Here is a 17132-nt window from a genome sequence, read left to right as displayed (position 1 = left end):
GTTTATGTTATCAATAAGGCTTCCAGTCAACAGTAAGCTATTAGTAATTCAGTTTTTGAGGAGTCAAAAGTTGTATGTGGTGTTTTTTACTTTGTTGGCAGTTGGCACCCATAACTGACGCATTGTTCAAGGATGAACTATACTAGAATTCTGAATAATTGTTCAAACAAACCATAGCAGGTCTGCAATCTGCACCTTTACTCCTCTCCTTTCACTCCATCCTTTAACACATCTACACCCCACAGCTGGATCCACCTGACTCAGACCCCCAAGTAGTACAAACATAAGAAGAAATCTCACTATGTGTTCAAAACTGTTGAACACATGTCCTGTAAGCCCTATGCAACTTATTTTCTAACATTTAGATGTGAAAATTCAAGAAATACAATTGTCAAATGATGCATTCTATGAAGGCCAGAAATAAATAGTAATTGAACCTAATATCTCATTTGATGAGACAGTGTTTGCACCATTTGAAAAACAATATTTTCTTCAAAATTTCTCTCAATTCTGAAAATACAAGAGCATTACCACTAATACTTAGCAATTATCAACACTCCACATACCAGGCTTTCTGCTTGGTGTTTTGCATGTATGATTGCTAATCCTCCACATAGCAGGAAAATTATGTCTTTTTAATCACATTTTACAGAGAAGAAACTCAACAGGCTCACCCTTCCCAAAATTTCCCAGTGATTACTGTTTTAGGAATATGGTCTTCAGAAATATTTCCTACTCTCTCAGCATCCCCACAGTATTGGCTATAAGGAACATATAAAATTAATAGGGAAGTGTTCCTATTACAAATGTGAGTACATGTATATATAAGTATATACATGTGTCTCTATGTAACAAACATTATGCACAATACCTACCAAAGCTCTAGTGGTCTTGTGGCTCTGCCACCTCTAACACAGGAGGTTCAAGTCCATTGTCAAATTGGAGGGTCATGTGAGATATTTTCAAATCTAGGCCTGAAATTCACTTATGTCACTTCCCTCCACCTCCTATTTGCCAGACCCAAGTGTATGCTGTGCTGAATCAAAGACACTGTCTCTTCAACAGTCCACTATTATGGTCGCCAAACCAGTTTCATTCTTTCAGGTTTTGAACACACTTTCCATCTCCCCAAAGGAATCGTTTCTATTCTGTCCTATCTCATCATTGCATATGACTGAAGACCAGGGTCATCAAGAATGTAGAGTAGTTTCTCATGCATCTGGATATGGCCCCTGTTGGTCCAATGACCTATCAACTAAAATTGCAAGTTGTTTGCCACCACATACCTGACATGGGGGGAGAACGCTCACAATAAACATGTCTAATCCGAAGGAGAAAGTCAGAAGGCATACAGCAGTCACTGGTTGGTGATATTCTGAAACCTTGCTGAGTAGCTATTTTGAAAACACTTTACTTTAGGGTTCTGAGAGATTCTTGATTAGGCCTTTGTCTCTTTCTCTGGGGAAAAATCTCCCTTACACATGTCCATCTAGACCCTACGTTCTGGAAAGGTACTCTTGTCCACGAATCTGCCTGTCCACATCTGAAATGGGAATTCCTTAGAAAGTGACCATCTCATGATAATGAAAATCCGAGGTCTTGCTTTAGATGTTAAACAGCCAGATTTCCTTGACAATTGTTTAGAAACAACTCTCAGACTGTGTTTTTCATCTCCTCTTACCCACAGCAAACATCAAAAAAGAAGACTTCTGTGACTAAATGTGAGGGGAGGGAGCTTTTCCCTGACCAAGCAACTCCTCAGTGGATATCAACTGGGTATCCTCCAATTAACTCCAACACTATCTACCTATCAGATCTCACAGGTTGAGAACTCAGTCCCCTAAACTTCTCTTGGCTTCAGACTTCACAAGTCTAAGCCTCCAGAAATTCCAACCAACCAGCTTCAGGTTGGGCCTTCCAAAATCCCCTCTTTGGGCTCAATTAATTTGCTAGAGTGGCTTACAGAACTTAGGAAAACACTTATCTTTACTAGTTTATTATAGAGGAAATTACAAAGAATACAGATGAAGAGATGCATAGGGTGAGGTATGGGGGAAGGGTTATAGAGCTTCCATGCCCTCCCTGGGCCTTGCCACCCTCTAGCAACCTCCACACGTTCATCTATCTGGAGGCTCCCTGAACCCCGTCCTTTTGTGGTTTTATAGAGGCTTCATTACACAGATACAATTGACAGCCATGTAGAAATGTGACTGGACAAATAACACATAATCTAAAACCAATGAGGCTTGTCTCTTCAGACTTTTCTTGGACCCTTTGTGTAGCATTCTTTCTTCTAGGGTAGGAGCAGGGATTTTCTTTGGAATGATTTTTTTTTTTTTTTTCTTTGAGACAGAGTCTTTCTTTGTTGCCAGGCTGGCCAGGCTGGAGTGCAGTGGCATGATCTCGGCTCACTGCAACCTCTGCCTCCTGGGTTCAAGCGATTCTCTTGCCTCAGCCTCCCAAGTAGCAGAGACTACAGGTGTGTGCCACCATGCCCAGGTAACTTTTGTATTTTTTTAGTAGAGATGGGGTTTCACCATGTTGGCCAGGATGGTCTCAATCTCTTGACCTCAAGTGATCCTCCCGCCTTGGCCTTCCAGAATGCTGAGATTACAGATGTGAGCCACTATGCCCTGACAAAATGAGAATATTTTGAACTACAATCAGATTAGAGTCTTGCCTGTGGAAGAAGAACAGGAGAATTTCAGAGAAAGAAAGAGAGTTTCTGTTCCATGAGGTCTGCTCCTGAGGCCTAGAGTGCCCCAGCATTACAATAGAAGGGTATAAAAGGGGCTATGGAAGTTATCAACCAGGAATTATCAACAAAATCACAATATACTTCTGTCAAAAACGTAGTAGACTTCTTATCTATGTACTTCCTGTCAGTTCCTTGTGCCAGAAACGATACCCATTGTTCTTTCCTTGATTTAAATCTCAAGATTAATTAGTTCCTTGTTCCCATCTGCATGTGTCTGTCTCAAAAGAATGTTGTTTACCTTAAGATGATCTAGTAAAACATGTAGAAGAGCAACATTCATAAAATATCTTTTCCCCAGTTCCTTTATTCAGCTGACAGTTACATTAAACACCAAAGCTTCAGTCTGTTTTTCCTCCATGTGAGTTATCAAACGATGAACATTACATGACTCTTTCATTCAGAGTCTTTATAATCCCATTGCTTATTGTTTGAAATACAATGCTGCAAGGGAGGAAAACTCTGTGTTCTCTCTGTTCACTTTCTTGTAACAATTTGTCAAGTGTGATCAGCAATAACCACACACACACTCCTGCTTTCCTTTTATCCTCCTCCATTCCTAGCTTGATAGGCTTCCCACAAAGTAACTGCAGATCCTAGTATTCCTCATCGTTTTCTTTCTGTAAATAATAGTGACCATCTTTCTGGGGTCCAGTGCCCAAGTTTTCACCACCTTCCCCGATCTCTTAAATATTGGCACATATTTTAGTTTTTGTTTCATATTTTCTGAATTCATCAGGATAGGATAGACTATGATGTAATAACAAACACACTTCACCATCTCACTGGTTGAATGCAATAAAAGTGTGTTTCCTATTTACATCCTAGCCCAACATGTGTGCATGTATCTCTGAGCTTTCCTCAGTACCTCTTCTCTAAGCAAAGATTTAGGCACCAGACTCTTTTCACCTTCTAGCCATGTTATCAAGTGTAAGTGGTCTCCAGGGTCACTGTGGGATGGATAAAGAGAATTTAATCATCACATGAGTTACTTTTAAGGGCTGTGCCTTAAAGAAGCAGTCCCCAACCTTTTTGGCACCATGGACCAGTTTCATGGAAGACAATTTTCCACAGACCAGGGATGAAGGGATACAGGACGGTTTTGGGATGATTCAAGTGTATTATATTTGTTGTGAACTTTATTTCTATTATTATTACGTTGTAATATATAATGAAATAATTATACAAGTCAGCATAATATAGAATCAGTGGGAGTCCTGAGATTGTTTTCCTGCAACTATCTGGTCCCATCTGGGGATGATGGGAGACAGTGACAGATCATCAGGCACCAGATTCTCATCAGGAGTGTGCAACCTAGATTCTTCGCATGCACAGTTCACAACTGAGCTTCCAGTCCTATAAGAATCTAACGCCACCACTGATCTGACAGGAGGCAGAGCTCAGGCACTAATGTGGGCGATGGGGAGCAGTTTTAAACACAGACAAAGCTTTGTTGCCTGCCTGCTGCTCACCTCCTGCTGTGCTACCCAGTTTTTAACAGGCCACCGATCAGTACCAGGCAAATGGCAAAGGGGTTGGGGACCCCTATCTTAAAGTACCCTCAACATTGTCCACACACCATTGAACATAACTTGGTCTCATGACATCAGCATTTAGTCAAGAGAGCCTGGGAACTGCAGTCTTTCTGTGCCCAGGAAGAGGAACTGGAATGACTAACACACAGTACACTCTATGCCACATAACTGAGAATATTTTGTAAACAAACAAACCAAAAATAAACTCCGTTCCTTTATTTATCTAATATTTGAAGGTTAAAACATGAAATTCTGCTCCACCCGAATTCTGCTCCTGTGCTGTTCTATTACATTTAATTTCACTTTAAAACCAGTAAAACCATAAAGTTCTTTGTTTCCCTCTTTCTTCAACTTCTATGTAAGTTCCAGGGTACACGTGCAGGATGTGTAGGTTTGTTACATAGGTAAACATGTGCCATAGTGGGTTGCTGAACAGATCAACCCATCTCCTAGGCATTAAGATCATTCTCCATTAGCTTTTCTTCCTGATGCTCTCCCTCCCTAACTCTCCCCCAAACAGGCCCTAGTGTGTGTTGTTCCCCTTGATGTGTCCATGATTCTCATCATTCAGCTCCTACTTCTAAGTGAGAATATGCGGTGTTTGGTTTTCTGTGCCTGCCTTAGTTTGCTGAGGATAATGACATACAGCTCCATCCATGTCCCTGCAAAGAATATAATCTTACTCCTTTTCATGGCTTGTAGTATTTCATGGTGTATATATACCACATTTCCTTTATACATTCTATCATTGATGGGCATTTGGGTCGATCCCATGTCTTTACTATTGTGAATAGTGCTGCAATGAACATATGCGTGCATGTATCACTATAACAGAATGATTTATATTTCTTTGGGTATATACCCAGTAATGGGATTGCTGGGTCAAATGATATTTCTGCTTCTAGAACTTTGAGCAATACTCACACTGTCTTCCACAATGGCTAACCTAACTTACACTCCCACCAGCAATGTAACAGCATTCCTTTTTCTCTGCAACTTTGCCAGCATCTGTTGTTTCTTGACTTTTTAATAATCACCATTCTGACTGGGGTGAGCTGGTATCTCATTGTGATTTTGATTTGCATTTCTGTAATGATCAGTGGTTTTGAGTTTTTTTTTTCATATGTTTGTTGACCACATGAATGTCTTCTTTTATTCATAAGAAGAATGGCTTCTTCTTCTGTTCATGTGCTTTGCCCACTTTTTAATGGGTTTTTTTTTTCTTGTAAATTTATTAAAGTTTCTTGTAGATTCTGGATATTAGACTTCTGTCAGATGAATAGATTGCAAAAATTTTCTCCCATTGTGTAAGTTGTCTATTCAATTTGATGATAGTTGTTTTTTTTGTTTTTGTTTTTGCTGTACAGAAACTCTTTAGTTTAATTAGATCCCATTTATCAATTTTTGTTTTCGTTGCTGTTGCTTTTGGCACTTTTGTCATGAAGCCTTTCCTGTGCTTATGTCCTAAATGGTATTGCCTAGATTTTCTTCTAGGGTTTTTATAGTTTTGGGTTTTACATTTTAGCCTTTCATCCATCATGACTTAATTTTTGTTCAAGATGTAAGGAAGGGGTCCAGTTTCAATTTTCTGCATATAGGTATCCAGTTCTCCCAGCACCATTTATTAAATAGGGGATTCTTTCCCCATTGGCTTTGCCGGGTTTGTTGAAGATCAGACGGTTGTAGATGTGCATCTTATTTCTGAGTTCTCTATTCTGTACCATTGGTCTATATGTCTGTTTTTGTACCAGTGCCATGCTATTTTGGTTACTATAGCCTTGTAGTATAGTTTGAAGTCAGGTAGCATGATGCTTCAGCTTTGTTCTTTTTGTTTAGGATTGTCTTGGCTATTGGGGCTCATTTTGCTTCTACATGAATTTTTAGATACTTTTTTTTCTACTTCTGTGAAGAATGTTAATAGTAGTTTAATGGGAATAGCATTGAATCCATAAATTTCTTTGGGCAGTATGGCCATTGTCATAATATTGATTCTTGCTATCCATGAGCATGGAATGTTTTTTTCATTTGTTTGTGTCCCCCCCGTTTTTCTTGAGCAGTGGTTTGTAGTTCTCCTTGAAGAGTTCCTTTACTTCCCCTGTTGTCTGTATTCCTAGGTATTTTATTCTCTTTGTAGCAGTTGTGAATGGGAGTTTATTCATGATTCACTTGCTTGTTGTTGGTGTATAGAAATGCTGGCAATTCTTTATATTGATTTTGTATCCTGAGATTTTGCTGAAGTTGCTTATCAACTTAAGAAGCTTTTGGGCTGAGATGATAGGGTTTTCCAGATATAGGATCATGTCATCTTCAAACAAAGATAATTTGACTTCCTCTTTTCCCATTTGAATACTCCTTCCTTCCTTCCTTCCTTCCTTCCTTCCTTCCTTCCTTCCTCCCTCCCTCCCTCCCTCTCTCTCTCTCTCTCTCTCTCTCTCTCTCTCTCTCTCTCTCTCTCTCTCTCTCTCTCTCTTTCTTTCTTTCTTTCTTTCTTTCTTTCTTTCTTTCTCTTGTCTGATTGCCATGGCCAGGACTTTCAATACTATTTTGAATAGGAGTGGTGAGAGAGGACATCCCTGTCTTGTGCCAGTTTTCAAGGGAAATGCTTCCAGTTTTTACCCTTTCAATATGATGTTAGCTGTGGATTTGCCATATACGGCTTTTATTGTTTTGAGGTATGTTCCTTCAATACCTAGTTTATTGAGATTTTTTTTTTAACATGAAGGGATGTTTAATTTTATCAAAGGCTTTTCCTGAGTCTACTGAGATAATCATGTGGTTTTTGTCATTAGTTACATTAATGTGATGAATGACATTCATTGATTTGTGTCTGTTGAGCCAACCTTGAATCCCAGGGATGAAGCCAACTTGAGAGTGGTGGAACAGCTCTTTGATGCGCTTCCGGATTTGGTTTTCCAGTATTTTGTTGATGAGTTTCACATCAATGTTAATCAGAGATGTTGGCCTGAAGGTTTTTTGTTGTTGTTGTTGTTGTATCTCTACCAGGTTTTGGTATCAGGATGATGTGGGCCTCATAAAATGAGTTAGGAAGGAGCTCCTTTTTTTTCAACTGTTTGGAATAGTTTCAGTAGAAATGGTACCAGTTCTTCTTTTACCTCTAGTAGAATGCAGCTGTGAATCCATCTGGTCCTAGGCTTTTTTTGCTTGGTCTACTTAGAGATTCAGTTTCCTCCCAGTTCAGTCTCAGGACAGTATATGCATCCAGGAGTTAATCCATTTCTTCTAGATTTTACAGTTTATGTGCAAAGATGTGTTTCTTGTATTCTCTAGTGGTTGTTTGTATTTCTGTGGGTCAATGGTGATATCTCCCTTATCATTTCTGAGACTGTCTATTTGATTCTTCTCTCTTTTACTCTTTATTAGTCTAGCTAGTGGCCTATTAGTTTTGTTTTGTTTTGTTTTATTTCCAAAAAAAAAAAGAAAAAAAAAAGACAGCTCTTGAATTAGTTGATTCTTTGAAGGGATTTTCGTGTCTGCCTCCTTCAGCTCCACTCCGATCTTGGTTACTTCCTGTTTTCTGCTATCTTCGGGGTTTGTTTGTTCTTGGTTCTCTGGTTCTTTAAGTTGTAACACCACAACAATAAAGTTCTAAGATAGAACTTTTTTTTGTTTTAAAAAACATATTTTTAAATGCCATGAAATTTGATGTGGCCCTGGGAAGTCTGAAGTGGGAGAATAATGCATTGACAAAGTTTACTTAATTGGCAATTCCTTTTCCTCCCACTTACAGTCTCCAAGCTGCCACTCTTCCTGCGCTCTCTGTCCCTCTTAAGGGCTAAAGATACAATATTTCTGGCTTCAGGAATCACTGGAACTATTTATTTCTTTAAAAATGTTTTTCATGTCATAGCACATATGATAAACCTTAATATTTCATGATCCCTTAATGATATTGTACTCATACCCAGGCTAATAGAAGAGGCTATTCTCAACTTGCAGCAATAACTCTGGCTGTGTAAGTCACTCAGAATCAGATAGAGTAGGGAATTTGCATCTTGGGCATATATGTCACCTGTACCCAGCTTGATTTGGGAGATTATGCAACTCATATCAACTTCAGGATAGCACTCACCTCTAGAGAAGGAGGAAAAGGAAATGGACGGTCAGGATGGCATAGGAGGCTCAATTGTATTTACAGTGGTTTGAAACATGTTTACAAATTACTTGATGCTTTCTCATCAAATGACAGAGTTAATTTTCTCCCCTTGAATCTGGATGGTCCTTAGTGACTCCTTAGGAATAATATATAGTGGAAATGATAGATGTGACACAGAAAGATAAGACATACAAGATAATTGCAGTTTTAATCTTGTCTCTCAGAGCACTCACTTGGAGAGAAAGCCAACTGACTTGTGAGGACACTCAGGCATCTCTATTGAGAGATCCATGTGGTGAGAAACTGAGGCTTCCTATTAAAGTCATGTAAGTGAGCAAACCTGAAGCTCGATTTCCCAACCCCAGTGAAAGTTTCAGACGACTGCAACCTTGGCTGCAAACTTGTGAGAGACTTCAAGCCAGAACCACCCTACTAGGCAACTCCTAAATTCCTGAGCCTCAGAAACTGTGAGAAAATAAATGTTATGGTTTTACACCACCTATCTATTTATTTATTATACTTTAAGTTCCAGGGTACATGTGCACAACGTGCAGGTTTGTTACATATGTATACATGTGCCACGTTGGTGTGCTGCACCCATTAACTCATCATTGACATTAGGTATATCTCCTAATGCTATCCCTCCCGCCTCCCCCCACTCCATGACAGGCGCTGGTGTGTGATGTTCCCCTTCCTGTGTCCAAGTGTTCTCATCGTTCAATTCACACCTATGAGTGAGAACATGCGGTGTTTGGTTTTTTTGTCCCTGCGATAGTTTGCTGAGAATGATGGTTTCCAGCTTCATCCATGTCCCTACAAAGGACATGAACTCATCCTTTTTAATGGCTGTATAGCATTCCATGGTGTATATGTGCCACATTTTCTTAATCCAGTCTATCATTGATGGACATTTGGGTTGGTTCCAAGTCTTTGCTATTATGAATAGTACCACAATAAACACACGTGTGCATGTATCTTCATAGCAGCGTGATTTATAATCCTTTGGATATATACCTAGTAATGGGATGGCTGGATCAAATGGTATTTCTAGTTCTAGATCCTTGAGGAATCACCACACTGTCTTCCACAATGCTTGAACCAGTTTACAGTCCCGCCAACAGTGTACAAGTGTTTCTATTTCTCCACATCCTCTCCAGCACCTGTTATTTCCTTTTTAATGATCGCCATTCTAACTGGTGTGAGATGGTATCTCACTGTGGTTTTGATTTGCATTTCTCTGATGGCCAGTGATGATGAGCATTTTTTCATGTGTCTGTTGGCTGCATAAATGTCTTCTTTTGAGAAGTGTCTGTTCATATCCTTTGCCCACTTTTTGATGGGGTTGTTTTTTCTTGTAAATTTGTTTGAGTTCTTTGTAGATTCTGGATATTAGCCCTTTGTCAGATAAGTAGATTGCAAAAATTTCCTCCCATTCTGTAGGTTGCCTGTTCACTTAATGGCAACAAAAGCCAAAATTATCAAATGGGATCTAATTAAACTAATTAAAGAGCTTCTGCACTGCAAAAAGAAACTATACCACTTATTTTGGGAGCAATTTATTATGAAGCAATTCATTAACTAAAACAATATTTGTAATGTTTTATGCTCAGAAAATCTAAAGCAAATATGTGCAAATAGGATAAATTAGGGTAGGTGGCAGGTACATGAACACCACTGAACCTGTTTTTTTTTAACACTTATATTGAATGTACTATGTTTCCTTCATTGTTCTATAATGCATTTAATTCTCATGAGTACTCTATGTGAAAGATACCATCCATTTTACAGATGAGTAAAATGGAGTCTAGAGAGATACTATACATTGTCAAAGGTCACCAATGAATAAGTGGCACATACAGAATTCACACCCAGACAGCATTACTCTGTGGTTTATAGTTTTAACATTGCACTATGTTATGGATTATAACAACGTCAGTTATTTGCAAATCTTTGAAATATTTCGTAAATTATGAAAACTTAAATGATGAGATCTTTTTTTCCATCATTTGATAGCCTTTTGTTTGTGCAAAGATTTATAGTTTGTCTTTGTTATCTTTTTGGACAAAAGGAGAAAAAGATTAGAACAGAAAAACAAGAAAATAAAAATAATTTTATATTTAGCAGCATATTAAGAAACCATTTGTTTTCTTCCTAAAACATTAAGGTCAGAGTTTTTGCCTTCCATAGTTCAAGGGTCATTTAAAATTTGATGATTTTCTTCCTGAAAATCATATTTATGTGTACCATTATTGGTTGTCAGATATTTCCTTTTCCTTTTAGGAAGTAAAGTGGCTCCAGGAAAATCCACATTCTAACTGGTAAGAGCCTACTTAAAACAAGTACACCTTGATGGGAAGAGAATAGCTAGACATAGCTAGAATGGGGAACCACTTATAGGATAATAATTTACATTAAAATGATTGTATAATCAAATAAAAGAGTAACGAAAGAAAAATGCAGTGTGAACATATAAGTATATACTGCCGTTTAATTATATGTTTTATGAAAATGCTTAATGTTTTAGACAAATGAGAAACAGAAAAATTGCTCTTTTCATTCAAGCTTTCTGCATTCTTTGTGAACTCTTATAAGAGATATATTTCTGTTATTATAAACATACTTTGTTACTTTCTATCTAATGTTATAAATTTGCTTTATATGATTTCGATGTTCTGAAATTAACCATCTCTATGAGACTTATGATTATTTAGCAAAATTTTTATCAAAAACATCCACTCATATTTTCTTGGAGAGGTTTAGTTTCAAGGGCCCTGTTAAACACTGATAAAAGTCATTAACTTACAGGTCGTATCTTACTTTTTAGTTGGTGTGTGTGTGTGTGTGTGTGTGTGTGTGTGTGTGTGTGTTTCAGGAGAAGAACTGTAAAGTGAACACATTACTTGCTCTCTCCTGTGGGTGGACTTTGATTACCATTGGGCCACTGAAGGAAGCACAAAAGCGTGTTCTTGGGCGAAAAGTAAATTAAACCCACAAAGATGTAGTCTGTAAGAATTAATGGTGAAAAAAGAACAAGGAAGATTGTTGATAAACCTAAATAAGTAATAATCATCAAAATGATATAAATAAGGTGGGTCTAAAAAATCTATGCTTGTTTAGTCACATCATTCAAGAGTAAAATAGAGATTTTTAAATGTACCTTACAGTTTATTAATAATGTATGTATTTTAAAGTTAGTCTTTAAAAGTATGGATATAGAAAGTGTAACACAAATAAGTAAAGAAAAGTTACATAGTAGAATAAACTAAATTATATTACTAGATGAACAGAAAATAGTTTGTGTTTATGAAAAACAAAGGAAATCAAGGTAAGTAAACAAAGTATGACAAAGAGATTCAAAATACCTGTATAAACATGATAAAAATAACTGAATTAAGCTGGGCGAGATGGCTTACATCTGTAATCCCATCACTTTGGGAGGCTGAGGTGGGCAGATCACCCGAGGTCAGGAGTTCAAGACAAGCCTGAGCAACATGGTGAAAGCTCATCTCTACTAAAAATACAAAAAAAAATTAGCTAGGCTTGGTGGCAGGTGCCTGTAATCCCAGCAACTCAGGAGACTGAGGCAGGAGAATCACTTGAACCTGGGAGGTGGAGGTTGCAGTGAGCCAAGATTGCGCCATTGCACTCCAGCCTGGGCAACAACAGTGAAACTGTGTCTCTCACACACACACAAAATAAATAAATAAAATTAATTAATTAATTAAATGCATGAGTGGGTGAAAAAAAAAGGAGAGTTGTAAGATCTAAAGCATAATATGTTATGCTTTATATAAATATTTTGAATGGAATAAAAATACTATGTTTTTGTTGGATACATGCATTTGGAGTACATGCACAAAAACACAGTAGGAAAAACACACAGCAAATACAAAACAACGCATTATTTAGAAAAGAAAGATAAAGAAAAATTACTTATAGTGGTTTATTTTATTTAGTACTAAGTTAACTTTTACTAATTCTGGGTGATTCAGACATGGGTGCTTATTATGTTTTATATGTGCTTTTCTTTGTGTTTCGAATGTTTCACTATTACAAAGGTTGATATTATGTACCTTAGAATGTAGACTAATCTTACATAGATCTAAAAGACCTAGGTATCATCCAGGATCAGAATACCTTCTGTTTGGTTGTTCTGTCATCCCTTTAGTGTATGGTACTTGTTTACTTCTTCAAAGATGGCCTCTAACTAGCAAGAAGGAGGGGAAAATAAAAAGATGTAATAAGAAGCTTTTAAAGACATGACACTTCAGTTGCAGAGACCATTTTTTGTTTATAAATCAGCAGCGAGAACTTAGTCCTATGATCAAACTTACATGCAAGGAAGGCTGATAGAGTATTAAGCTGAGTGAACCAGTGTTTCGATTAATACTTTGTGGTTCTATCACTAATACACCCAGCATAAGCACATTTGCCTTATAAGCACATCTTTCTACAAAATCACTAATACAGTGTTTCTAAAAGCATAGGCTGGGACCACGGACTGTTCTGAATATTTGCCTTTTTCTAGGGGTCAAGGAGGTATAATTTTATACTTCTGGGTTAGAATATTTTAGCAAACAGCAGTTTAACATACTAGGACTTCATGCTTCTGTAAACTTTATATCACCTCTCCTCCCAGAAAAAAAAAAAAGAGCATGCTGAGTGCTGAGTTTTAGTTTTAATAAGCAAAAATAAGAAGCCCAGTAGCACTTGAAGGGCTTGAGGGACAAGTGTGATTATTTTTACAAAGATATTTCATGAATTAAATGAAAAGAATCATATTATTCCTGAGTACCAATCTCCATGAGAAAGAGCAGAACTAGAACAGGTGAGTTACTGCCTCTCCAGAGCGAATTTTATTTTAAATAAAAGCAGTGCCTCATAAGGTAAATAGGCAATTCTATTCAACTTTGATTCCTTAGAAGAAACTGAGGATTAACTAATGTACCACTGTGTTAGCATCGGTAAACTTTTTAAGGAAAAATGGTATTGAAAGTCTCAATATTAGATTACCTTCATTACATTGTTAAACTCATAACCCTGCTACAAAAGAATCTCAGCTGGACAGGATGTTACAATTTTTTGCATTGTTGTCATCAGATAAAAACCTTCCTTGAGCTGCCATGTGTTAGTGATGATAGCAGCTACTCTGAATTCAGGCATCTAAATACGGTCTGAAATTGTCAGACCTCTTGCCTGTCCAGTGTATGTGTCACTTATGAAGAATAAGGTGAAATTTTAAATTTATTTAAAGTCTTGGTGTTCATAATTTGGCTGTAAAATATGATATTTTCTAAAAGTTGCAAGTGTAATACTACAACTTTTTCATATATTTTTAAAGTTTAATTACTAATAGCTGTCTTCTGCCTTCAAGAAAAATATCAAAAGCAGAAAGTCCACCAAAGACACAAGAAAGTACTGATGTGTTTTAAGACAGCCAAGTTCTGCAATTTCTTGTTAAAGTTTTGTGAGGTGAAGTTGGCTTAACACAGATATTTTCCAGAGAGGGAGAACTGGCAGATAGGAGCACATTGGCATGGTACTAATGAAAAAATGAACTGGTTCAAGTGGTTGGAAAGTAAACAATATGTGTTTGTGTGTTATTATCCATTAATGATCCGAGAGGTATAATTGGAAGCTACAAATGACTTTCATAACTTAAGGAGTAAACGATTTTCCTAAATCATATGTGCTACATTGTACTATTCAGTTGAGAGAACCTTCTCCTATTTGAAAATGTGAACACTATATGACTGTATAATTTTAAAAGTGGAAAAGTCAATGCATGTTACAGATTAAATATTAAAATTTGCATAATTATAACATGATATCTCTTTCCAAGTATCTTCTGAAATAAAATTTAAAAAATTTTACTCAATGTGTTAGTTTAGGTACAAGTTAAAGCTTCTAGCTAGTTCATCAATAGTGTGGCGTTCCTTATGGTAATTTGAGTGCAATTACACAAAACTGCTATCACAGCTTTGGAAGACATTATGTGAGAGAGCAGAAAAAAAAAAAATTTTCTAAAAGACATAGTGAATGCTAGAAAACTAATGAAGACTTCAGGTGCATTTTAAGGTGTCCTCAAAATGCTAAGACATGTTTCTATTTGCAAACAGCAGAAAAACATATATAACCAATTTTCTTTTATTTCAAACACTTTTAGTGTTTCTCACACACACACACACACCCCCCTTCCATAGAAAATCAATTGGTATTTTAACTGATATTTATTCTTAGAATTAGCTATGCTTGATTATAGAAACATTGTTTTGGTTTTGAAAGGCATCAATAATAAAGTCCTCCCTTTTCTCCACGAAATTGATACTGGCTCTCCGAAGTATGAAGATTATTCTTAAATAATATTCCTGTGAGTTTAAGTAAATGTCATGATAATGCAGCTTAATAAACCATTATCTCCCCTTCGAGAAAACACAGTTCTTCCTGGAGGGTGAATAATTTAGCATTGCTTAACACAGATTCTCACTTTAAAGAGGAAACACTGACATTCACTGTGCATCTTATTTCAGTCTTTCAACAATGAGAGAGAAAACATGACGATGGATTTAACTGGCCAGCACTACAAATCCACAGGATTCAAAATGTACCATAACCAAGAAAGTCACAAGCCAGGAGGCTTAGCAAATCCAGTGGGTTTAAATGACTCTTCAAATATTTTCAGAGAGCTTATCGCTTAAGCTCATAACCCTGATAAGTAAAATAGAAGAAAAATTCTTGGCCCTTCTTTCTGGAGCCCATTCAAAAGTGTGGAGAAGAGTAGTCTAGAAGGTACAACAGTTGAAACATTTCAAATTTCTTTGTCTCAGTGTGAAGCAGAGCTAGAAGGATTCGCTAACCTTCATTTCAGAATTAATATTCCCAGAATGCACATGTTCTAGATATGTTCATTACCTGTGCTAAGAAGAAATGTAAAGAAAGGCAAAGAACATATAAAAGCTATGACCACATTCTGGTTCCAGGAAATAAAGAAAATTTAAAAGGCACATATTAAGAAGTAAGAGCTGAAAGCAGCCAAGTATCCCACTGTAATATTAATACATGAAAATTTCCTTTTATATATATATATATATATATATATATATATATATATATATATATATTTACTAGTTTAACATTTTTTTTTAAACTCTAAACACTTTATCAGTTTATGTGGGGAAAAAATAGAACAGCCATAGCTTACTGTGGCACAGTTATTATTTCCATGAGTTTTGATTTACCAAGTAAGTAAATTTAAAACTAGTTTTAAAACTAATTTAATGGTGATGTTCCACTTGTATTTCTCTAGCTTGTTTACTAAAGATACTGTGTTAATGTTTAAATCTCATTTCTCATTTTAAAACAAAACTCAAAGTTTTACATCTATGGTATTATTTTTAATAATATGCACACACAAAACCTTTATGAAGCCAAAAATAATTTGACAATTATATTTCTGAGAAGCTGCACAACAGTAGCTTTAGTAACAGGATTTAAGCTTTAATTTACCAAGTTGTTTCAGTACTCAAAGAAAGAAATGTAACTTCTGAAACTTGCATTCAAGAGTCTAAGACTGACTTCTTTCCTTTAAAATGCAGGGCTATCAGTGTTGCTGTATTAATGGTGTAATAAGAAAGGAAAAGCCAAATGGTGTAATAAGAAAGGCAACAGCCAAACCAGCTCAACTAGGATTGCAGAAAATGGTCTCTGCCGTTAGCTTGATCGTGGTAAACATTTTATTCAAGATCAAAATTTTCAAAATTCCAGTTGTTGAAATAAAAGAAGAAATTGATCCTCACTGACTTTTGGAGGATATAAATAAAAAGAAAAACGATACCACTAGACTCAAATAATTCACATTACACTCATCTACTGTCAAACTTCAATTAACGAATATTGTTGAAATTTAATATGTGAACAACCGTTTATATAACTGCTTATGAAAGTTAAAACTTTTACATAGAATATTGTATCCTTTTCAAATTTGTCTCTAGAGTAAAATACTTACAATAGAAAATTTCTTGTATATTTATGTACATTTTTGTTTTCAAGGCTATAGTACAAGGTACATTTCTAAAATAATCTAGTGTCTGCATAAACTGTGTCCACATGGAGAAATCTCCAGTTTCAGAGAATATTGGATGAAAAAATGAAAAGGTAAACAGATAAACACAATTACATGAATAATTCCAATGGATAAAATAATAATGGCTAGGTGCGAAGTGTAATTCACCTGAGGGCTGGTAGTACCTTGTGCGATCATCATGTTTTGAGATGCATTACTAAAGGAATCTTACAAGATTTTATTATTTTTCCTTTCCTTTTTTTTTTGTTCCCTTCTTTCCTTCCTTCCCTCCCTCCCTCCCTTCCTTTCTTCTTTCCTCCCTCCCTCTCTTTCTCCCTTCCTTCCTCCCTCTCTTTCTCCCTTCCTTCCTCCCTCTCTTTCTCCCTTCCTTCCTTTCCTTTCCCTTCCTTTTTCTTTCTTTCTTTTTCTTTCTCTTTTTTTTGACAGGGTCTCTATATTCCAGGCTAAAAGGCAGTGGTGCAGTCATAGCTCCCTGTAGCCTAGAACTCTTGGGCTCAAGGGATTCTCCCACCCCAACCTCCCAAGTAACTTCTCTTAAATTGCCCTTTCTTGGTCTTCTTTGTGAATGATTCTCCCTCTGAGTGTCGTTTGGATGTCAAACTTCTTTCTCCTCTACTGAGTCCTATTTCAGGTCTTCTGCCTGGT

At 36.6% G+C, this 17132-nt stretch overlaps 1 long non-coding RNA gene across 4 annotated transcripts in view; it reads right to left on the bottom strand.

The window, feature by feature from the left end:
- Nucleotides 1-17132, bottom strand: part of LOC103217630 (uncharacterized) — a 549839-nt gene that overhangs the window by 410789 nt on the left and 121918 nt on the right. The window lies entirely within an intron of this gene.

This window comes from Chlorocebus sabaeus, chromosome 2 (genome assembly GCF_047675955.1).
Source record: "Chlorocebus sabaeus isolate Y175 chromosome 2, mChlSab1.0.hap1, whole genome shotgun sequence".
Classification (NCBI taxonomy): domain Eukaryota; kingdom Metazoa; phylum Chordata; class Mammalia; order Primates; family Cercopithecidae; genus Chlorocebus; species Chlorocebus sabaeus.
The sequence above is the reverse complement of the archived record's forward strand: the minus strand, read 5'-3'. Positions and strand labels throughout refer to the sequence as shown.